General features: G+C 43.6%; 1 protein-coding gene across 1 annotated transcript in view; it reads left to right on the top strand.

Annotated features, from left to right (window-relative positions):
- tbx15 (T-box transcription factor 15) overlaps nt 1–24,975 on the top strand; it is a 94,194-nt gene that overhangs the window by 57,021 nt on the left and 12,198 nt on the right. The window lies entirely within an intron of this gene.

Here is a 24,975-nt window from a genome sequence, read left to right on the forward strand (position 1 = left end):
TGACCGGAGCCACAGCTTTTTTCCATTTACTGTATGGGCCCAGGACTCCGTCCTTCCCAGTGGTCGCCTCCTCCCAAGTGGAAGCGGCGGTGCCGGTGACTGACGATTCCTCATATCTCCGACGTGGCTGTAATCGCGGTCACAGCAACTCTCCTAAAACTGGAATTTTCATTGACTCTCGGAGGAAATGCCCAGTCACTATGAAGAATACGATGCGTGCAAACTATGTTGTTAAAAACAAAATAGCTATTTTTAAAACAAAATTGCAGGATCTTTACCGATTTAGCTGTAATGCAGCAGGGATATTAGTTACACGAAACTAATTATTTTAACCCAGCCCTTATTTCAGGCTGCAGTTACAGTGCCACTTCCACATCCGTACACAGCGCTTTCAGGTGCACATCAAGGTGGAAGTGGCAGAATAAATCGGGAATCAAAACCTCAGTTTTACAACACTCACCTCGATTAACTCAAACATCATTAAATACAGTGGTTATTCTGGCATTAGGTATAGTATCTACACTAATGGAAAGTCACATTTAATCAACAGTCCAGGATATCGTGAGGGTTTAAACAAATGTATGGTTTTCTAATGTTAGAAAGTTGACGTTCCCATTCCCGCTGCAAACATTTCAAACTAGCTGGAGCCGGGAATAACATCGCTTGTATTCAAGAACATATGCACAGAGCTCCTTTTGTCGGTGCATTCGACAGCAACTGGCAGCTTAACCAGTCACGAGTAGCTGTGGAATAAGCTCAGCCAGCAGAGAGGCCTTTCACTTGTTAACTGCTGCATCCCGTGAGTCGCCGTGAGGCCAGCCACGAAGCGAACACATACTCCGAGCTCCCTCCTTGGGCGGCTAATGTTAGCAAAAGTACAGGTGGGAGCATTTACTTTCTTCGAAAATTAAACATTTTCGAAAAGAATAAAGTGACCAATCAAAATGCAGCGTTGCGCCATTAGCCAGTGCAATTTCAAACCAAAATGAGACTTCTGGAGAATTTCATGGTACTTAGCTTTAATCCATTCACGACTTCCATCAGTACCTGATTCCTCCTATTTCTCAACTACATGTTGGCCCTCAGCGACATAATCTGAAAACACGTTATGTTAAAGGCGCTATATAAATGCACGTAGTTGTTGTTATTGTGATGCTCTTTCTTTGCATGAATGTCACCCAGGACTACTTTGCATTGGTATGAAAGTGGCACCATACATTTTTGGAACAGTTAGCTCCCAGTTTGTAAATTTGAATTGGTTGTCTTTTTGATATTGTAATCTTACTGACATTTTGCTGCACACCATTTATTTTACATTGACCTAGATTGTGCGGTCAGCGGGGAAGGAACAGTGCTTGCTGTTCACCTCGCTGACAACTGCCCACAAAGTTTTGACCGGCATTGTCGTGCAGGCTTCCTCGAAATTAGTGTCTGTTCCAGCGCGTCGCCCTCTGCAGGGCATTTGTGGCATCTGTGTGCAGAACAAGAAATAGCGAGGCTCTTCAACAAATCCTCACTGAGCCAGACAGATTCCAAATCAGGAAATATAAAGCAGGAAATATAAATTAAATTGATATGATGTTCAGAATGTGAAATAAAGATTCAGAAATACAGATGGGATTAAGGGAAAGAGGTAACAGAGACAGACATCGCCAAGAGCGTGCAGAAATCAAGCGCAGGCAGTGGAAAGAGCATGTGGCAAACCTGTCCCACCCACCCTTTCCCTCAACGACTATCTGTCCCACTTGTGACAGGGACTGTGGTTCTCATTTTGGACTGTTCAGCCACCTAAGGACTCATTTTTAGAGTGTTAGCAAGTCTTCCTCGATTACGTGGGATTGCCTATGATGATGATGCCAAGGCTATTGGCGAAGACTACAACAATGCATCCTGTGAAGGAGCATAGTATCTCTGACAGCAACTTCTCGATTTCATGTGTGAATGCCAGAAGTTGCTGTCCAATTTAGCCTGTAATAAAGGTGAGTGCTAATAGCTTCACTGTTATTATTACCACAAAATCTGAGCCATTATGTTTTGGTTCCAGTGGACAGACTTAGCAGATGTTAGGTTGATTGAATTATTTTTATGTGATGTTGAGTATGGACGAGGAGGTGTTGATTCAGAGTAGCAAAATAATTCAAGCTTCCCTCACTAACAAAAGAATTTGAATAAGCAAAGCTGGCCCTTTAAAAGACTGACAAATTTGAAAAACAAAGAGTGAATCTGCAATTCTGTTATAATATGTGATATTGGGTAAGTGTTGAATCCTTTGGTTAATCAAATCTAATGTGTCTTGATTCAATCTCTAATCAGCAATAACAAAAAATTGTATTTCTACAGCACTCATTTTTAGGAACAATTTGCAGTAAAGTCTTACAGTAGAGGAATAATGTAAATAGTCTGACATTAAAGGAGAACAAATTTAACAGTGGATCCTAAGTAGGAGGAAAAGGGGGAAATAGTTAGGGGAGAGTTGAAAGGAAAGGATTGAAGAAGATTTTTTGAAAACAAGGTGCAGTCATGACATTTAGAAACCTGATAAACTGCTTGGCTCGGAGAGTTCCAATGCATAGGCTGAATGTGTGGTTATCATTGGTGGAGCAGAGTGAGTGGGACAAGAAAAATCTCAATGTTAGAAGAACAAGCACTGAAGGTTGGAGGAAATCACTGACATAGGGCGGAAAAAATCTATAGAGGAATCGTAAATAAGGATGATAATTTTGAAGTTAATTCATGATCACATGGGCAACATGGAGAGGACAGGGTAGTGGGAGTGTGGCACTTTGTGTAGCTGAGGATTCAGGTTGAGTTTCTTTGGAGGATTGAGGCACAGTTAGGTGGGCATTTGAGAAGTTTAGCTTTGAGGTGTTGACGGTATGGATTAGGGTTTCTGTGGAGGTGGATGAAGAAGAGGAACAGAGGTGGGCAACATTGCAGAAGTGATATAAAATGGTAATGATATGGATGTCATGAAGCAGAGCTCAGGATCAAGTAAGTATCTGGGCATCTGGGATAGCTGGTGAAGTCAAAAACAGAAATACAGCTGCTAGCTGAAACCAAAGGGGATGGTTTTGGTTTTGCTGACATGAAGCTGGAGAATATTTTGGCTCATTTAGGTTGTGATGTTGGACAAGTGGTTGGAGGGTGTAGCAACAGATGTTGGATTGATGGATAATGCATAAAAGTAGAGCTGCATACATGTTGCATACATGCTGCATACAGCTGACCCTATGATGTTGCAAAGGATGGCATGTAAACAGTAAGAAGGGGAGCACTGAGGATAGTCCTCTGGAACACATAAGGGGAGCCCATGTGGTTAGAGGAGGAAAAGCTATTTCAGACAGTGTAGTGCCCGCCTTGCAAAAGGCGCGAGTAGAACCAGCAGAGAACAGTGCCACAGAGGTGGACTTCAGTGGACAGATATTGGAAGAGGATGGTGTGGTGTTGAAGGCAGAGGCCAGGGAGGATGAAGAGGGACAAGAGGCATTTGGTGGTGTGAAGAGAGACAGGAGGCATGACAGAAGATGTCGTTTGTGAATTTGGCCAGTGCTGTCTCAGTGCTTTGGGCCGGGCAGAAGCCATAGTGAAGTGTTTCGAACAAGAAGTGGTATGGCAACATAGCTATGAGGCAACGACTTATTTTAGGACCATGGAAAGAAAAGAAAGATTGGAGATAGGATGACACCTGGATAGAGTGGAGAGTTTGCCCATGGGTGTCTTGAGGATGGGAGTAATAACAGCAGGGCAAATGGAAGGTACAGCCTGTGGCATAGTGTACTTTGAACTGCAGTCATGTTAAGGTCAGACCAGGTAGGAGTGGCAGATGCCCTGTACTGAAGGATATTAATGGATCAGTTGGGTTTTTACAGGAATCTAGTAACTTTTATGATAGCCCACAAGTAATCAGATTACTTAATTCAATTTCACAATTTACTGTGGTTGGATTTACTCTCACAACCTTTCTGTTGCTAGTCTAATACCATAACCACTACACTACCCAATGCAATTTGCTGATGGTCTCAATTATGGGCACATAAAAGTTCATGAATTTCTTAAATTTGGAACATGATTGAGGATGGGGTAAGAAAAGGGAGGACTGATTAGATTACTACAGCTCGGGATGAAAAATGTGTTTTTTTTTGCTGTCCAAGATGATTTTTAAATACTGAGCAGTTTTATCCAGCATCTTTCATGACCACTGGACGATTCAAAGTGCTTTACAGCCAATGAAATACTTTTGGAGCGTAGTTACTGTTGCAATGTAAGAAATGCAGCAGCCAATTTGCACACAAGCAAACTCCCACAAACAGCAATGTGATATTGACCAGATATTCTGTATTAGTGATATTGATTGAGAGATAAATAAAGAAAGTGAGTTTGAAGGACAGAGGAAACAAGCAGGAAAAAAGGGTAAAAAACAAACTTAAAGGCACTTTGTCTAAATACACATAGCATTTGTAACAAAATAGATGAATTGACGGCACAAATTGAGACAAATGGGTATGATCTGAGAGCCATTATAGAGACGTGGTTGCAAGGTGACTAGGACTGGGAATTAAATATTCAGGGGTACTTGACAATCCAGAAGGACAGACAGAAAGGAAAAGGAGGTGGGGTAGCTCTATTGAAAAAGGATGGAATCACTGCAATAGTAAGAAATTATATTGGCTCAAATGATAAGGGTGTTGAAACAGTTTGGGTGGAGATAAGGAACAATAAGGGGAAAAAGTCACTAGTGGGCATAGTCTTATAGACCCCCTAACAGCAGCAACTCTGTTGGTCGGAGCAATAAACCAGAAAATAGTGGGGGCTTGTAAAAAGAGAACAACAATAATCATGGGTGAGTTCATAGAGTGCGTAAGGGATGGGTTCCTTGAGCAGTATGTAACGGAACCAATCAGGGGGCAGGTTATCTTAGATCTAGTCCTGTGTAATGAGACAGGATTAATAAACAATCTCCTAGTAAAGGATCCCCTCAGAATGAGTGATCATAGCACGATTGGATTTCAAATTCAGATGGAGGTTGAGAAAGTTGGATCTCTAACCAGCGTACTAAACTTAAATAAAGGAGACTATGAAGGTATGAGGGCAGAGTTGGGTAAAGTGGACTGGGAAAATAGATTAAAGTGTAGGACAATTGATGAACAGTGGTGTACATTTAAGGAGCTATCTCACAACTCTCAAGAAAAATATATTCCAGTGAAGAGGAAATGGTGTAAGAGAAAAGATAGCCATCAATGGCTAACTAAAGAAATAACGGACACTATCCAATTAAAACAAGGGCATACAAAGTGGCCAAAACAAGTGGGAGGACAGAAGACTGGGAAGCTTTTGAAAGCCAGCAAAGAACGACTAAAACAATGATTAAGAAAGGGAAGATAGACCTCGAAAGTAAACTAGCACTAAATATAAAAACAGATAGCAAGAGTTTCTATAGGTATATAAAAAGGAAAAGAGTGGCTAAAGTAAATGTTAGTCCCTTAAAGGACGAGACCGGGAAATTAGTAATGGGGAACATGGAGATGGCAGAGACTCTGGACAAATATTTTGTATCAGTCTTTACGGTAGAGGACACTAACAATATTCCGACAGTGGATAGTCAAGGGGCTATAGGGGGGGAGGAACTTAACAATCACTAAGGAGGTGGTACTCAGTAAGATAATAGAGCTAAAGACAGATAAATCCCCTGGACCTGATGGCTTGCATCCTAGGGTCTTAAGAGAAGTAGCAGCAGGGATTGTGGATTCATTGGTTATAATTTACCAAAAATTCCCTGGATTCTGGGGAGGTCCCAGCAGATTGGAAAACTGCAAATGTAATGCCCCTATTTAAAAAAGGAGGCAGACAAAAAGCAGGGAACTATAGACCAGTTAGCCTAACATCTGTGGTTGGGAAAATGTTGGAGTCCATTTTTAAAAAGCAGTAGCAGGATATTTGGAAAAGCAAAATTCGGTGAGTCAGAGTCAGCATGGATTTATGAAAGGGAAGTCATGTTTGACAAATTTTCTGGAATTCTTTGAGGATGTAACGAACAGGGTGGATAAAGGGGAACCAGTGGATGTGGTGTATTTGGACTTCCAGAAGACATTTGACAAGATGCCACATAAAAGGTTACTGCACAAGATAAAAGTTCACGGGGTTGGGGGTAATATATTAGCATGGATAGAGGATTGGCTAACTAACAGAGAACAGAGAGTCGGGATAAATGGCTCATTCTTTGGTTGGCAACCAGTAACAAGTGAGATGCCGCAGGGATCAGTGTTGGGACCCCAACTATTTACAATCTATATTAATGACTTGGAAGAAGAGACTGAGTGTAATGTAGCCAAGTTTGCTGATGATAAAAAGATGGGAGGAAATGCAATGTGTGAGGAGGACATCAAAAATTTGCAAAAGGACATAGACAGGCTAAGTGAGTGGGCAAAATTTTGGCAGATGGAATATAATGTTGGAAAGTGTGAGGTCATGCACTTTGGCAGAAAAAAATCAAAGAGCAAATTATTATTTGAATGGAGAAAGATTGCAAAGTGCCACAGTACAGCGGGACCTGGGGGTACTTGTGCATGAAACACAAAAGGATAGTATGCAGGTACAGGAAGTAATCAGGAAGGCCAATGGTATCTTGACCTTTATTGCAAAGAGGATGGAGTATAAAAGCAGGGAAGTCTTGCTACAGCTATATAAGATATTGATGAGGCCACACCTGGAATACTGCGTGCAGTTTTGGTTTCCATATTTACTAAAGGATATACTTGCTTTGGAGGCAGTTCAGAGAAGGTTCACTAGGTTGATTCTGGGGATGAGGGGGTTGACTTATGAGGAAAGGTTGAGTAGATTGGGCCTCTACTCATTGGAAATCAGAAGAATGAGAGGTGATCTTATCGCAACGTATAAGATTATGAGGGGGCTTGACAAGGTGGATGCAGAGAGGATGTTTCCATTGATGGGTAAGACTAGAACTAGAGGGCATGATCTTAGAATAAGGGGCTGCCCATTTAAAACAGAGATGAGGAGAAATTTCTTCTCTCAGGGGGTTGTAAATCTGTGGAATTCGCTGCCTCGGAGAGCTGTGGAAGCTGGGACACTGAATAAATTTAAGACAGAAATAGACAGTTTCTTAAACGATAAGGGGATAAGGGGTTATGGGGAGTAGGCGGGGAAGTGGAGCTGAGTCCATGATCAGATCAGCCATGATCTTATTGAATGGCGGAGCAGGCTCAAGGGGCCGTATGGCCTACACCTGTTCCAATTTCTGATGTTCTATAAGTATTGGCCGAGATACCAGGGATAACTCCCCTGCTCTTCGAAATAGTGCCATGGGATCTTTTATGCTACTTAAGCAAGCAGACGAGCCCTTGGTTTTAACATGTCATCCGAAAGACGGCACCTCTGACAGAGCAGTGTTCCCTCAGCACTGCATTGGAATGTCAGCCTAGATTTTTTTTTTGTGCTCAAGTCTCTGGAGTGGGATTTGAACCCACATCAATGTTATCGTGGGTGGCAGGACAGAGGAGGGATTAGGTAATGTTAGGATTAGAGAGGAAGCTTGAGTGTAAATTGTGGAGTTGTTTCTTTTTCCCATGGGACAAAAATGACAGTGAAGAGTTTGGGGACAGGCAGGATGGAAATGAAGGTAAGGAAAAAGTTCGCGTGACTTCTCTCATTGCTGGAGATTTAGGAGGTGTGATGAGAGGTGACCATGTGTGTGGATGGGGGAAATTAATTTGAGGATTATGTAATCCAGGACAATGCAAGTTTCTTCACAGTGCTTTTTGTACATTTTTTGCATGTTGATTTTTGTACTCATCAAAGTGAGTGCTGTCAGCACTGGAACGTGCGTGACATTTCCATTTTTATCACTCACGATCAGCATTAGGCACTAATGGCCCAGGTGTGGACTGGCCTGGTGCAGAATAAAACTCTGTCTACTCTCCCTAATTTATGCCTTAACCTTAGAAGGGCATCCTCATTTCACCAGTGCAATTATTTCTGCTTTTCACACCAATAATCTTTTGTGGCAGCTCTGAGTGAGATTAACAATAAACTGTTATTTTGTTCTAAGTGATGGCAATTTTGTGCTGTTGGCAGGAGCCCACTAAGAACTGTGTTGAGTTTGTAACTTAGCATCCAGACTGTTTCTATAAACCTGTGAAACAGAAGTGCACTCACAGTATTTCAGTTTATAATATAAATGTTCTAATAGTGTCTTTTGTTGTGCATAATACTATTGTCCCGACATTGTCGCCAATCCTGTATAATACAAAATGGACTCTCATATTTCAAAGTGTCAGCTTGGATCAGTGGAAGTGCTCTTGCCTTTGAATCAAAAGGTTGTGGCTTTAAGCCCCATTCTAGGACTTGAGCACATAATGTGTGCTGACACTTCAGTGCAGTATTGAGGGAGTGCTGCATGGTTGAAGATGTAATGTCAGATAGCCAGCTGGTGAAGGATAGAACACTAGAATCTAGTCTTTAGTTGCTCACAAGCCTTTATTTACAGAGACTCATGTTACATATTGTGCACTCTGTAGAAGGGCAAAATTCGTGGGAAACCCCCCCAGTGTTTGGACTCATTGGAAAGGAAATTTAATTTGGAACTATCTACCAGAAAGTTTGAAATTCTAAAGTGCACATGGAAGAAACTATGAACTTTAATCGAATTTGGGATTTTACAAAGCAGATTGAACCTGTGTGGGCAGGGCTAAGGAACTATCCCTCAAAGAAGCCATTTTGATTATTGAAACTGCCTGAAGCATTGAGACTAAAGTAAATTGTCTGGAAAATGGATATTCGAAAACCCTTCCCCACAAGAGATATTAACATTGCAACAATTAACTCCGAGATGGCCAGCCATCAACCTGAACCTGGAAAGCCATTTTCAGCTATGCATAAAAAAAAAAGGCCCACTCTAGCCTACATGCAAAAACCAAACACAAAAGAACATTGCGATTACCAAGCTAATATTTCCATCAAGAAACAGATTTAGAAGATCAGCCCACCCGACACATGTTAACTTTTAATGAACCTGCCAAAATATGACAAAAATTTCCCGGGCCCGCCAAAATTAAACAATGAATTCTGTACTGATTTGGCATGAAGATTAGGACAGCTCAAACGTATAACTGGGCCCTGCTTTAACAAAGGGTTTGCTTTGCTTTTGCTTTGCTGCTTATGCTACTGCCTTGAGAGACACTGCTTGTGCTAGTGCTAGTGCCATACTACGCCTATGCCATCAAGAAGGGAGAGAAACCAACGCGACAGTTGTAAACTAACTTCTCCAGCCTCGACGCCCTGAAATTGAAAAGGAAGGAAGAACATCACCATCGTGGCAGCAACCGACCACAGCCAACGTGGTCCCACTAAAACCACCGTGATCGACCAACCTTGAAACAAAACTTCACAAGGAAGAAACCGAAGAATCGAAAGTTTCCACTCTACAATCTAGGCCTGACTACCAACAGGTGAAAACGTTACCTAAAAGAACTTTGAAACCTATTTCTAATGAAAGAAAATGGGTACTTACCCCACAAATCCAAAACACGCCCTACCGCATCAGCGGACTCAACCCAACTGAAGATTGCGCAGTAAGAAGTCCTCTCCGATGCTCGAGATATGGCAAGCAGAACCGACAGAATCCAACGAACCCTGAAACCACGAACTACCGCTAACTGACCAGAAAGGATTGGTAAGCATAGTCCCTGTCTGCCCTGGAGTCTAACCTAGGCAGTATTAGGTATTTGGGAGGTGGAGGTGTAATTTTCACTGCAACCCCTTTGAATGTGTGATGTACTGTTCTTTATTAGTGTAATTATAAGTGTGACATTATATTTTCTTATCCTTAATAAAATCAAAGTTTTTTTGCACCAAACCAGTGGTCTTTTGCACTTTATCACATCCCCCAAATAAATCCAGAGTCTAGAACCCAAGGGAGTGGGAGCGATTCGAACCGCTCAAGTAGGTCAGAGGTAAACCTGACCCCCGGGACCACCCCTTACAACCCCCCCCCCCCACCTATCTTGTGGCTTATTTATACTTGACCAGCTCCGTTGGGCGAGCCACATTGTTCGCATATCTGACACATGACTCAAAAAGAAAGCGCTCTACTCGGAACTCCTACAAGGCAAGCGAGCCCCAGTTGGGAAGAAGAACCATTTCTGTAATGACTCAAGAGTCTGGTTACTGTAAACTCACTCAGGTGCAACGTGATCCATCTTTATTCCAGCCCAAGAGTGCCTACGTGACAAAGACACCCAGCTTATATACAGGTGACCAAGCACACATGCCACATGCGTACAGCCCGATGAACTCCGACCGCGGCGCCCTCTGGTATCTGGTGACCCCCAAGCATTAATACATAACAACAGTCTTTTTACAAATTAAGACAGTCTGGGGCTTTCCTCTCACGAGTTGATCGTTGCAGTTCAACTTTGGCTCTGGGCGAGCGTTCTGAGTCTGTTGAGACTGAGGGCCGAGTAGCCGATCTGATGGGAGTAGTCATGACCACATCAGAGACTGAAGGTTCACAGTCAGTAATGGCAGCAGAGTCCTCTGATGAGTGAACAATGGTTGGTTGGTCGCTGACTGCATCTTCCTCACTCGGTTCCAGTTCATCCATGTGCCGCAGTTTAACCTGGTCAAGGTGTTTCCTGCATGTTTGCCCATTCTTGAGCACGACAATAAACACTCTGTTACCCTCCTTGACTGTAACAGTGCCGACGATCCACTTTGGACCTTGACCATAGTTCAGTACATAAACTGAATCATTGACTGAGATGTCACGTGACATGGCAACACGATCATGACACCATTACTGACTTTGACGTCTGTTTTCAACACGATCATTCAAATCAGGATGAACAAGAGAAAGCCTGGTCTTGAGATTTCTCTTCATCAGTAGTTCAGCAGGAGGAACCCCAGTAAGCGTATGAGGTCTTGACCTGTATCTGAGCAATATACATGACAACCACCTTTGCAGTGAGCCCTGAGTTACATGTTTCACACTTTGCTTGATCGTTTGAATGGCACGCTCTGCTTGACCATTAGAAGCAGGCTTGAATGGAGCTGATCTCTCATGTTTGAAGCCATTGAGTTTCATGAACTCCTGGAACTCAGGACTTGTGAAGCAAGATCCGTTGTCGCTCACACCAATGTCAGGCAAACCATTAATAGCAAACATGATACGAAGGCTCTCAATGGTAGCTGTAGACGTGCTGGATGACATAATGACACACTCTATCCACTTAGAATATGCATCATGAGTGGTATGAAGTTCATGTACACATTTTTCTCGACCTTTCTTCGGCATGATTACATGATTACCCCACAGTAAACAGTCTGACTGAATGAACAGCTCATCCTTGCGATGGTTGTAAGGTTTGGTCTCATCATGCATCCCCATTGGTGTGGCAGACCAATCATCACTGAGTACACACTGTTTTACAACCGATAAAATAAGGTCATGGCTGGTCCAGATCCTAACTTGTTGAGCAGTGACAGGGATTCCTTCACTCTCAAAATCATCCATTACTAAGAGTAGATCTGCAGGTTGAGGCGTCTCCATCTCAGTTGTGGGTAAGGGCAGGCGACTCAGTGCATCGGCACAATTCTCAGTACCAGGTCTATGACGGATGATGTAATCATAGGCAGACAATGCCAGCGCCCACCTTTGAATGCGGGATGATGCATTGGTATTAATACCTTTGTTTTCCGCAAACAATGACATGAGTGGCTTGTGATCTGTGTCTAGTTCAAAATGAAGACCAAACAGGTACTGGTGCATTTTTTTTACCCCATACACACAGGCCAAAGCTTCTTTCTTTACCATACTGTAAGTTCTTTCCACTTTAGACAGACTTCTTGAAGCATACGCAACTGGTTGTAGCTTGCCCGATTCATTTGCTTGTTGGAGTACGCAGCCAACCCCATATGATGAAGCATCACAGGCCAATATAAGACGCTTACATGGATCATAATGAACAAGCAACTTGTTTGAACATAGCAGATTCTTGGCTTTCTCAAAGGCTCTATCTTGGGATGCACCCCAGACCCAGTTGTCGCCTTTTCTTAGTAACACATGCAGTGGCTCTAGTAAAGTGCTCAATCTGGGTAAGAAATTACTAAGGTAGTTAAGTAGCCCAAGAAATGAATGCAGCTCCATCACATTCTGAGGCCTGGGTGCATTTTTGATGGCCTCGGTTTTCGAATCAGTGGGACTGATGCCATCAGCAGCAATCTTCCTCCCGAGGACTTCGACTTCAGGTGCCATGAGTACACACTTCGAGCGTTTCAGCCTGAGTCCCACTTTGTCCAGACGCTGTAGGACTTCTTCAAGATTGTTCAGATGTTCAGCAGTGTCGCGACCCGTGACCAGAATGTCATCTTGAAACACGACAGTTCAGTTCTAGGAATGGACTTCAGTAAACTCTCCATATTCCTCTGAAATATGGCTGCAGCCGAACGAATCCCAAACGGGCATCTGTTGTAGATGAATAGTACTTTATGGGCGTTGAGGCAGGTGAGTTTCTTCAATATATCGACAAGCTCCTGGGTCATATAGGCCGACGTCAGATCCAGTTTCGTGAATGACTTTCCACCAGCTAACATGGCGAACAGGTCATCAGCCCTCAGTAACGGATACTGATCCTGTTTTGAAAATCGGTTAATTATAACCTTGTAGTCTCCACAAATCCTGACAGTGCCATCACTCTTCAACACAGGAACAATGGGACTAGCCCACTCGTTAAACTCAACCGGTGATATGATCCCTTCACGCTGGCGTCTGTCAAGCTCAATTTCAACCTTCTCCCTCATCATGTATGGAACAAATCGAGCTTTGTGATAAACAGGCCTTGCATTGGAGTCCAGGTGAATCTGCACCTTGGCTCCCGTAAAATTACCAATGCCCGGTTCAAACAAAAAAGGAAACTTTTTCAATACTTGCGCACACGAAGTATGATCCACCGAGGACAACATCTTGACATCATTCCAGTTCAGCTTACTTTTCTCGAGCTAATTCCTGCCAAACAGCGTTGGACCATTACCTGGGATGATCCATAATGGTAGTGCGTGAACCACACCGTCATATGACACCTCGATTGCTGCACTGCCGACCACCGGTATGAGTTCCTTAGTATAAGGAAAAAACCTGGCATTGACTGGACTCAGCTTTGGTTTCACAGCCTTAGTGTCCCACAGCTTGTCGAATTTCCTTTCGCTCATTATTGACTGGCTCACACCCGTGTCCAGCTCCATTGATACAGGCACACCATTCAGCTTCACATTAATGACAATCGGCTGGCTCTTGCTCAGAAACAAATACAGTTCATTCACTTCCTCCTCGGGTTGAGTATCCGGGCCATTACTGAACTGGTCCTCATCAACCACGTGGTGAGCCGCACCACGCTTGCTCCGTTGTGGACACATCCTGTGAAGATGCCCCACTTTCAAACATCCATTGCATGAGTATTGTCTAAACCAACACTGATGAGGCCGATGATTGCCCCCACAATGCCAACAGGGTGAAATCTGGTTCGAACCAATTGGTGGGCTCTGAGTAGCAGCAGGTTTCGCATAAGCAGCTCTGCCCGAAAACGACGCCATCTTGTTTACAGTACTTGCCGTGGAACTCCAACTCATCGATGATATCTGCCTCAAATTATCATCCGTTGTCATGCATGCCTGGGCAGTCGCGATGGCCTTTTTCAAATCCAGCATCTCTGCAGCCAACAGCTTCCTGAGGATCGCATCATGGCTGACGCCTATCACGAAGACATCATGCAACATGTCTTCCAGCATGTTCCTGAACTTACACGGCTCAGCAAGCCATCTCAGGTCGGCGACAAATCCTGACACGACCTGGCCCTCAGCACGAACATGTGTGTAGAAATGGTAGCATGATATGATGATCCACTCTTGTAGCTTCAGATGGTTACCCACCAACGCACACAATTCCTTGTATCCTTTTTCCGATGGATGTACAGGCGAGAGAAGATTCTTCATGAGGCAGTAAATTTTCGGACCACAAACGGTGAGGAGAACTGCCCTGCGCTTAACTGCCTCTGCCTCCACGCCGTTGGCCACAAAATACTGATCCAGGTGGTCGACAAAATCTGCCCAATCCTTGCCCTCCACGAATCTCTCCAGGACTCCAACCGTGCCTATTGTGCATGCGAAGGTCCTCGTCGCCAATTATAATGACTCAAGAGTCTGGTTACTGTAAACTCACTCAGGTGCAACATGATCCATCTTTATTTCAGCCCGAGAGTGCCTGCGTGACAAAGACACCCAGGTTATATACAGGTGACCAAGTACACATGCCACATGCGTACAGCCCGATGACCTCCGACCGTGGCGCCCTCTGGTATCTGGTGACCCCCAAGCATTAATACATAACAGTTTCAAGGACACCCTCAAAGCCTCCTTGATAAAATGCAACATCCTCTCCGACACCTGGGAGTCCCTGGCCAAAGACCGCCCTAAGTGGAGGCGCTGAGCACCTCGAGTCTCGTCGCCGATAGCATGCAGAAAACAAGCGCAGGCAGCGGAAAGAGCATGCGGCAAACCAGGCTCCTCACGCACCCATTCCTTCAATGACTGTCTGTACCACCTGTGACAGAGACTATAATTCCTGTATTGGACTGTTCAGTCACCTAAGAACTCGCTTTTAGAGTGGAAGCAAGTCTTCCTCGATTTCGAGGGACTGCCTATGATGATGATATTTATAATGCAGATACTAGTTTGAGACTGCTATCTATTTAGAACAGTTAGATGTCCAGAGGCTGAATTATACTGCCAACTCTCCACTCTTTTGTTTTTGGGCTAAACTTAACTCACTGACATTTAAATGCCACATAAATTTTCAAAGTTACTGACGATCGCTCAGCTTTTCACAAACATTAAAAACTTAGGATGCACTTACACTGCAGCTACTGTTCCGCTTCTGGTAGCTGCAGTTCGGGTTATAGACAGGCAGAACCATGTTTATATTGCCTCACCAGAACTGTAGCAGTCTTGCCCAGGAGAGAGCTGTGTGCAAGTAATACAGATGTATGCAACACTCTCTCCCAAAAGCTAACAATGCAAATATTTAGAAAGCAGGAAGGGGAGAATCTCCTATCTCTAAACCTTTAAATTGAGGTTAGGTGGGTTTACAAATTCCCCCGTGGGATCATCTGAGCACTTTGTAAATCAAGTTTGACACCGCACTGGATTTACATTTCATGTGGTGTCAAACCAAAGTGATGTCAGACAAACCCCTCCACCTCCCAGGGAGTTTCGCTTCCCTTCGCTCCGAGTCAGATTGGATCCTGACTCCAGATTTATTCTGTCAGTTTTATGTTGGCATGAAGCTGAAATTGGTTTGAAAATGTTAAACTTGCAGACTTTTAAAGTGAAGAACAATAGATCACCTGGAATCTCCTTAATTATAATATATAATGTTTTTAAATAGATGCCTGTGCATTGATTGCATTTATACTGCAGCCAGTATGAAACCAGGTGGTGTGAGATTAGTTCCTTGAGGTGATTGCACAATTCTTCCAGAATTTGATGTGTCATCAGATTATCAACTTTACTCTCTAGTTACATGGCAGTTTTTTGCAAGCAATTGTGCTAAAGAGTTGCATTAACAGTAACTTCAGGACCATGTGTGTGTTTTATGTATTCATTCTGTTTCCTTACACCATTGGGTTCATTAACTCCTCGAAGACCTTTCCTTGCTGATATTATTACCATTCCATGTTTAAACAAACACCTTAAGTGGAATGACAGAAAAAATTAATGAAATGTCAAAGTTGATCCTAGTTGATCTTAACTAGTTCATCTTTAAAAGGAATCTTACTGCTTCTTTATGTATGAGTTTTTACATCCAAGAGCCACAATGACCAAACATGAAAAGTTAATTTACAGTTCCAGAAAATTAGATTTTTATGACTAGCTAAAAGTAGCCCCCATCTTTTTCGCAGTAATGGCACATTGAAAACACTATTATATTTGTGTTTGTCCATAGTTAGTTGCTAACAACTGAGTTACGTTATGGAATATAGGTCCAGATGTCCTGCAGAATTAAACATGCATTTGAAGACTGTACAAACAGCGCAACGGTTGAAAGAAAATTGTGCAGCAGTTTTTAATGATTTTATGAATTTGGAAACTTTCTGCTCATACAGTGCTGTCATAATAGATAGATTGTGATAGAAACCTGTTTCTAATCTACTGTTCAGAGATGGATTCTAAAATGCTGAAAGCTATTTAAAATAACCAGCACCAACTGTACTGAAGTGTGTTTCTAGTGATATAGAGACATCTGAAGGAATGATTTAACTGTTTCATATCTTTAAATATTTAGTAATTGATGTGTACAGTATATTTCTGCAATGCACAAGCTGGTATTAATCTAGTACCAATCAGACGATGCCCTATATATGATAGTGTGCTATGTTGCAAATCATATTTTAACATTATTAAAAGGTTTGATTTCTCTTGACACAGTCAGTACTGAAATGAAATCTTAGAATTATTTTGCTGTCATTGGGTGAGTTTCAAGAGTTGTTGGCTAGACTGCTGGATGCACATAGTTGGTCAACACTACTCCATCTTATTGGGTAGGGTGAGAGGGGAAGTTGTGAGTGCTGTTCTCTCCTCACAAACACACATGGCTCTACACTCAACATTTATGGATTCAGGTTGATGTTATGAGCATAACTGCCCCAGCCTCCACCTCGACCAGCAATTATAGTGAATTAAATTAATAGGTGCATATTCAATAGGATGAAATTGTGGGAGAAAATGCTCCCAATTATGAAGAGTATAACAAATATCATTAATAGAAATGTTTCACCAGCTAAGTCAATGGTTGAAGTATTTAAGTAATGTCCAATATCTATTGTATTAATATGGAAAAATCCATGAGAATCTTTTTTTAATTTCCTTCTCAGAAAAGAACAAATTTTAACTTGATGCATAAATCAAACTTTTGTATTTGGGGGACCTGTGTTTTCTTTTATTCAGAACTCAACTTATTCAGGGTTACTGCTGTCAGCCAGCACTTTGTGTTCATTTAGAATTTCTGAGTGGTGACACCACAGCCGTTCTCACTACTAATTTGTTCAGTTTCTTCAGTCCTTGAAAAACATTTGCTAATTACAAATTTCACTGAGTATACTCAATATACTCAATTAAATCAGAAAGCTTTATGCATAAATCAAAGTAGTGTAGTATAGTACAATATTGGGCAATCCCTCATGTCAAGGATGACCCACTTCCACACCAAAAAGGGATGAGTTCACTGGTGTTTCACGAACTACATCCTGAAGGGTGGAAGATGCCTGTGCATGAATTCTTTTAACGTGGAGTGACCGTTGCACACCAGCCACCACAGGTGCTTGACCGAGCAAGGTCTTGGTCCAATGGCAAGGGTTAACCAAGGCGACTGGAGACCAAGCTCTGCTGCACGGACCTAGTACACACACATACTTCTACTGTCCATTGATCGCAGTGTGGGCTGGCCCATGCTGCACCTTCCCTGGGACCCAATCCCGCTGTTATTAAACACTGCACTGCTCCTGGGCCTCTGCCTCGCTGCTGGGCTCCGACCATGCCGCTCCTCCACTCCGCCACTCCTGGGCTCCAACCCTGCCGCTCCTGGGCCACAACCCCGCCGCTCCTTGACTCTGACTCTGTCGCTCCTGGGCCACGATCCCACGGCTCCTCAACCCTGCCACTTCTGGGCCATGACCCCGTCGCTCCTGGGTGATGACCTCACTGCTCCTTGACCCCGCCGCTCCTGGGCCACGACCAAGCCGCTCCTGGGCCACAACCCCGCTGCTCCTCGGCCACGACCCCACCGCTCCTTGACTCTGTCGTTCCAGGGCCATGACCCCGTCGCTCCAGGGCCACGACCCCGCTACTCCTTGATTCCGACCCCGTCGCTCCTAAGCCATGACCCTGCCACTCCTTGACTCTGACTCTGCTGCTCCTGGGCCATGACCCCACCGCTCCTCTACTCTGCCGCTCCTGGGTCACGACCTCATCGCTCCTGGGCCACGACCTCATCGCTCCTGGGCCATGACCCTGCCACTCCTTGACTCCGACCCTGTTGCTCCTGGGCCACGACCCCACCGCTCCTGAGCCACGACCTCATCGCTCCTGGGCCATGACCCTGCCACTCCTTGACTCCGACCCCGTCGCTCCTGGACCACGACCCCGCCACTCCTTGACTCCGACCTCGCCACTCCTGGGCCACGACCCCCTGCTCCTGGACCATGACCCCGTCACTCCTCGACTCCACCACTCCTGTGCCATCGAAGGACAAAACTGGGGAAAGCCATAATTTATGGAATATTTTAAATAAATGATTTTCTTCAAAAGTAAAATGCAATTAATGTTGAAAAATATGTTACGCTGCTCTGACATCAACTGACTTAATGATCCTTTGAAAATGTGTTGTTTGCTAAATTTAGTCAAGTCATTTAAAAAACATTGAATCTTGCTTCTTAACTGAGCATCATTTGTAATCTCTTTAGTCTGATTTAATTGTGCTGTTGTGCAGTCTTGTAACAGAGGCAACAGGACATATACTTTCCATTCAGATGGCTGAAGTGTGGAGACTGTGGGCTGTTTCCCATTGTTAGGAATTAATTCCACTAGCTGTCGGTTGATCTCTTTGATGGGGTGCTTTTGATACATGGGGACCTTCCAGCTCAGTGGAAGAGAGTTGGCTCAGTCACTACATGCATACTTACTCTCAATTGAATGAAAATCATTGCTGAGATAAGTTGCATTGTGATGAACGGCTCTAGTGGGAAAAGCCAGAATAAATGTCTAAATAGAATTGCATTGATAAAATCCATTCATAATTACTGTTTATGTAAATCTACATATTATTTTCCTTTTATTTGGTTCTCTAATGATGTTGTTAAATGTTTTCAGCAGTATCATCCTTTGTTTATTCTGGTTTATTTTTCCTTAATCTTCTCACCATTCTTCAACTTTCATGATAAGAAAATTGAGGTCCTTTCCAGTCCTTTCTCTTTTGAAATGTCTGTTTTTGTTTTTGATCAAAATGGTTTGATAGCTATACTGTGACCCAGCCAATTACTGTCCTATCAGTCTCTTCCTCATCAACAGTAAAGCAATGGAATGAATTGTCAATAGTGCCATCAAATGGCACCTACTCACCAATAACCTGCTCGCCGAAGCTCAATTCTGATTCCATCAGAAATACTCAGCTTCAGATCTCATCACAGCCTTGACCCGGACCCATAAGAGCTGAATGACAGAGGAGAGGTGACAATAGCCACCCACAACATTAATGCAAATTTTGACCAAGTTTTGCATTAAAAAGCTCTCGCAAAACAAAGGTTAATGGGGTCAAGGGGAAAATCCTTAAGTGGTTGGAACCATACCTAATATCGAGAGGTGACTATGGTTGTTGAACGACAGCTATTGTGGCCCCAGATTGTCACTGCAGGAGCTCCTCGGGGCACTGTCTTCTACCCAGCTATCTTCAGCTGCTTCCCTTCATCATAAAGTCAGGGATGTGGCTGTTTGCTAACAATTCTATAGTATTCAGTCCCATTCACATCTTCTTCAATAATGATGAAGCCCATGCCAGCCTACAGCACCTAGGTTTGTGTTAACAAGTGGAAATTAATATTTGCACCATGTAGGTGTCAGATAATGACCATCTCCAATAAGAGAAAGCCCAAATACCTCTCCCTGACCAGCTACTACACCATTATTGCTGAGACCTCAACCATCAACATCCTGGGGATGCCACTGACCAGAAATGTAATCAATCCAGCTGTGGTTACAAGAGCAGGGCAAAGGCTTGTGACTCACCTCTTGATACTCCAAACATCTTCACCATCTGCAAGGCACTAGTCAAGAGTGTATTCACTAGTCGTCTAGCTGTGTGTAGCTACAACAACATATAAAAAGCTTGACCCCCATTCGGAACAGAGTAGTTCACTTGATTAGCATCCTGGTACTGGACTTAATATATAACCACCACCCCCCACCCCCCACATCACTGGTGCATTGTGGCTGCAGTATGCACTCTCTATAGATGTACTGCTGTAACTAATTAAGCTTGCTTCAACTGCACATCCCAGCCACACAACCTTTAAGACCAAGAAAAGAATAACAACATCACAGGAACATCATCACCTCCAAATTTCCCAAGTCATCATCGTGACTTGATCAAATATCACCTCCCCTACACTGATGCTAGGTCAAAATCCTAGAATTCCTTACCTAGCACCATTGTGAGTGCAGCATCATGAGAAGAATGGCAATATTTCAAGAAGGCACACCACCACCTTTTCAGGGCAACTGGGGATGGACAATATATGTGGCCTAGTCAGCAATGTCATAGAACATGCTAAGGTGGTCTAAGTGTCTGTCCTTTTGGCTCACTGTATACCATTGGGTTTATTTACAAAATATATTTATAGTGGTTGAATTGGTGAATGTAAGACTTTAGACAAGAACATCATGGGGTGGAAATTTGTTACCGGCCATTTTGAGGTGTTAATCCAGGCGGAGTGGTAAGTTTAGCGCCTTGAAAAAGTTTGCGCCTCTTGCCAATAAATATGGTTGAATTGAGCCAAGAGCTGACAGGGGCGCTAAATCAGCCATTACACGCCTGACCTGGGGGGCGCTAACGAAAATCCTCGCTTTAAATTCTGGAATCCATTGTGCATGCTCCGAAGTCCGATTTGAAATCCCGCTGTCAGACTAGTAATACACCTATTAAAGTTTTCAAATCAATTGTTAGCAAGCTGTAATGGTATGTCTGTCTGCCGTTGCAAACTCAGAGGCTCATGCACCGTGCTCTGTGTAAACGTTGCACTGATTGTGACCTCCGAGGGAAGCGCTTCCTCATCCCTTTAAGTAGCCACAGTTAACGACTGTGAAAGGCTGTACTGACTGTTTTTTTTCAGACGGGATTAGTGGCGGTCGCTAAATGAGGCGGATGCACCAAATCTTGCGACTGGGGCGCTAGCGCAGTCGTTGCACCTGACTGATGTCATGATCGGATTGATTGTCAGCAGACAGGCGTTTTGCGCCCCAGTTAACCCTCAACTGAATTTTCCGGCGGGGTGCTAAAAGCTGTCGCCTGGTTGCTAAGCTATTACACTTGCATTAACCTCCCTTCTGGCTGCTAACTGAGGTGCTAGACAACCGAATTTTTACCTCCAGGACTTTGAATTGCAGCTTCAACTTACACTCAGACTTACCTTCCCTGACTGAAAGAGTTTTGCCATTTCGTGGTTGAGCAACTAGATGAACCACACCAAGACTATCAAGGATTTCAGCTCTAAACAGAGCCAATTTTAGAAGGATTAGCTGCTCTCTATCAAACCTCGACAGGATCACTGAAGAAATCCTCAGTTCAAACTGTTCCCTTGAAGGAAGAAGTATGTTAAAGGCAGTGAACTTAGCAGAGGGGAAGTCGAGAAAACTTATGTTAAAGGACATGTAGAGGACATCAACTTTCTCAAAACATTAAGGAATTTATTCCGTCTTCAAATGATCTATTTCTCAAATAAAATGTTCGGCCATGATTTATTTGGTTGGCTGCAGGGGAAATAAGCACTGAAGAAATGATAATTTACTGGAGCCCGGCAAACTTTGTGAGTCTTGGATCTGCTGCAGAGCAGCCCAAATAAGAGTAAATAGGAAGAGATGTGTGAAAAGAAGCGCTAGGATTAAAAAAAAATTGAATCATCAGAACAGGAAAAACTGGGTTGAAATGGTTGAATCATAAAACCCTGGAAAATTAGTCAGAATCTTCCAACCCACATGGATGCAGATTTATACTGGGTGTCTCCCAAGTGTCCAGCTCGTTTGTATCAATCCTAGCTCGGCTCCTTGAGCACAGACAGAAATAACATACCACATGGAGAAAGCAAACACAAAATGAAAATGCTAGATTCAAAATGAATGACATTAAAAAACACTTAATAAAAAGTTTGTAGCTCTTCTCAAGCCCAAAATATTTGAGGATGGAAAATGAAAGAAACATTGCCCCAATACATATGCAGGATGCATGTGGAACCAATTAAACTGCCAATATTGCAGAAATCTTTTGTTGTTCTTATACAACACACTAAATGATTTACACCACGTAGATTATTTTATTGCAGAAGGAAAAGAACAGAGGAAGCAAAACTGTCACAAAAGTGAAGATGGACTTTATTGAATGTTATTTTTCGAGCTAACTGCTTTATGCTGAGCTTCAGTTGACACTTTGCGGAGCTGAAAATGCTACTATAGTGGTTATGAATACAAATTGAAGTTATACTAACTCTTCGGACGAGAAACTGAACTGATCGACCGCTCCGCGCATTCAGCTGTACCGACACGGGCTCTCAAACACAGAGGACCGAGCCGCGGCCGCCGATCGGGTATTCGGCTGCAGTTCGGCAGTTTGGAGGTCTGGTTGCGACGCGGGCTGTGGTCCGCTGCCAGGTCCCGGGGAGGGGAGCGCCGGCAGTCAGCGGATCACACTGGCGCCGAGGAGCGCGCCCGCTCCCCTTGCCTCCACACTGAGTTAAGTTTAAAAACGGCGGCCTCAGCGCTCCGATTATAACCACTGGGAAAACAACTCAGCAAAGCATGCGTGGCCCGCTTAGTTATTCCCCAATATGTACCATCGCCGGCGTCGCACGCGCCTCAAATTGGTGACCTCCATCCCGAAGGAGGCTTTAAACTCACGATTAGCATAATCAATGAGCCCAGCGCCTGTTCTGGGCGCCCTGGGCATTCTGAAGTCCCGATTGCCTATTTGGTGGTCCGTACATAACGGGAGGGAATGAGCGCAGGAAACTGCCACCCATAAATAGTCCTCTTAATCCTGATGTTGCACCCAGAAATCAGGCACGGCACACACACTCGTTAATATATTGATCGTCTCATTCCATAACCCGATCTCCCCCTACTCCTCCGTTTAGATCTGATATACCTGCCATTTTTCTAAATGGAAGAATGGTACATTTTCTGACGAAGGGTCATCGACCTGAAACGTGAACTCTGTTTCTCTCCACAGATGCTGCCTGACCCGCTGAGATTTCCAGCATTTTCTGTTTTTATTTCAGATTCCAGCATCCGCAGTATTTTGTTTTTGCATTAATGGTACATGTTAGTCTGGCCCTGAAATCTGGAACTCGCCTATTTCTCTGGCATTGATTTATAGGAAGAAATTGCAACTTTAAGAGTTCTTTCCTGGATCAAAATGTGTCAGAACTTCTGCTATTTTGAACTGAACTGTATTAAAAGCCCAATCCAAGGCTGGCACGGTCACCCTTCAGTTGACGTTGTAGATTTTGTTCTTTAGGAATTTTTGTTGTAAATGTTTAATGCAAATCTTAAATAAATATTCTCCATTTAACTAGAGCTTCCGAGTAGCTTAGTAAATGTAATCAATCGCATCAAATTTGAAACTCTAGTTATCAAGAGCTTAGTGATGGCACATTCTAGAAAGTTTGTCACTTTCCATTGTAAGATTCCTGTTTCCAAACATTGTAATGCAATCAACTTGTAATGAGTTGGATCTTCTGCCGTTAGATGTGTGGTAGATGGAGACTTGTATCTCTCCGTGTGCATGTTGGATTTGGATACTGGGGTAAACTCACAGTCCTGTCCCACCAATGATTGCCAGTTTGTACTTGGGGTGGTGGAAACCCTCTTGTTTCAGCAGGCTCCCTGCAAACAACCTCGTATTACTGTTTCATCTGATGACTGTGGGCATAGGGATGGTCAAGGATGGGCAGGGCGAGCAATGCTGCATGGAGTGGGGAGTACAACTTTTCAAGAGGAGACAACTGGGAGAGTGCTGCGGATATTTTTGGCTGCTGCCATAGGATTCTCCTTGGCATCCTCTTCCTCTTGTTGCTGCTGGACTGCCTCCACCTCTATTGTCTCTGTGAGTCCCTCCTGGTAGATTTTCAGTGCAAAATTGTGCACCATGCAGCAGATGGACACTGTTATGGAGACTCACTCAGGACTCTATTGGAGTGCTCCAACAGACTGATTAATGAACATGAAGCATTTCGATAATGTGTTCGATTAACATCACAATGGCAGACTAGTCCTCATTGAACTTGTGATCTTCTGGGCTCCTGAGGATCTTCAACCGTGTCATTAACCAAGAAGGAGGAGGATGCATTTATCCCTCAAGGCCCCAGAGGACTTTTGCCTTTGAAGAGTGGAAACACTGTGCACTGCCTCAAGATGAAAGTTATGACAGCTTCCCATAAGGAGCATTCACCATGCATGAATGCATGACAATAGTCATAAACTGGCTGTACATATATGGAGTAGAACCCTTTTCTGTTACACAATGAATAAAGCGAGTCCATGCAAACACATCAATTGCCCCTTGAACTTTGAGGATTTTTACTGTACGGAAGAATCCCATTGCCTCTCAGACTAAGACCTTTGACCAATATGGAAGCTAATAAACTAATGAACCCAATAATGGGAGAAAACAAAACATTTCATTCCATTTAAATCATCTACTTTCAGAAGGCAGAAAATACACAAAAATAATTTAAAAAACAGTCAAATGATTGCAATGCAAGGATTTGCAAGTGCTTACACTATCATCATCATCATCATAGGCAGTCCCTTGGAATTGAGGAAGACTTGCTTCCACTCTAAATGTGAGTTCTCAGGTGGCTGTACAGTCTAATATGGGAATTACAGTCTCTGTCACAGGTGGGGCAGACAGTGGTTGAAGGAAAGGGTGGGTGGGGAGCCTGGTTTGCCGCACGCTCCTTACGCTGCCTGCGCTTGATTTCTGCATGCTCTCGGCAATGAGACCCGAGGTGCTCAGCAGCCTCCCGGATGCTCTTCCTCCATTTTGGGCGGTCTTGGGCCAGGGATTCCCAGGTGCTGGTGGGGATGCTGCACTTTATCAAGGAGGCTTTGAGAACATCCTTGAAACATTTCCTCTGCACACCTGGGGCTCGC

This window comes from Pristiophorus japonicus, chromosome 11 (genome assembly GCF_044704955.1).
Source record: "Pristiophorus japonicus isolate sPriJap1 chromosome 11, sPriJap1.hap1, whole genome shotgun sequence".
NCBI lineage: Eukaryota > Metazoa > Chordata > Chondrichthyes > Pristiophoridae > Pristiophorus > Pristiophorus japonicus.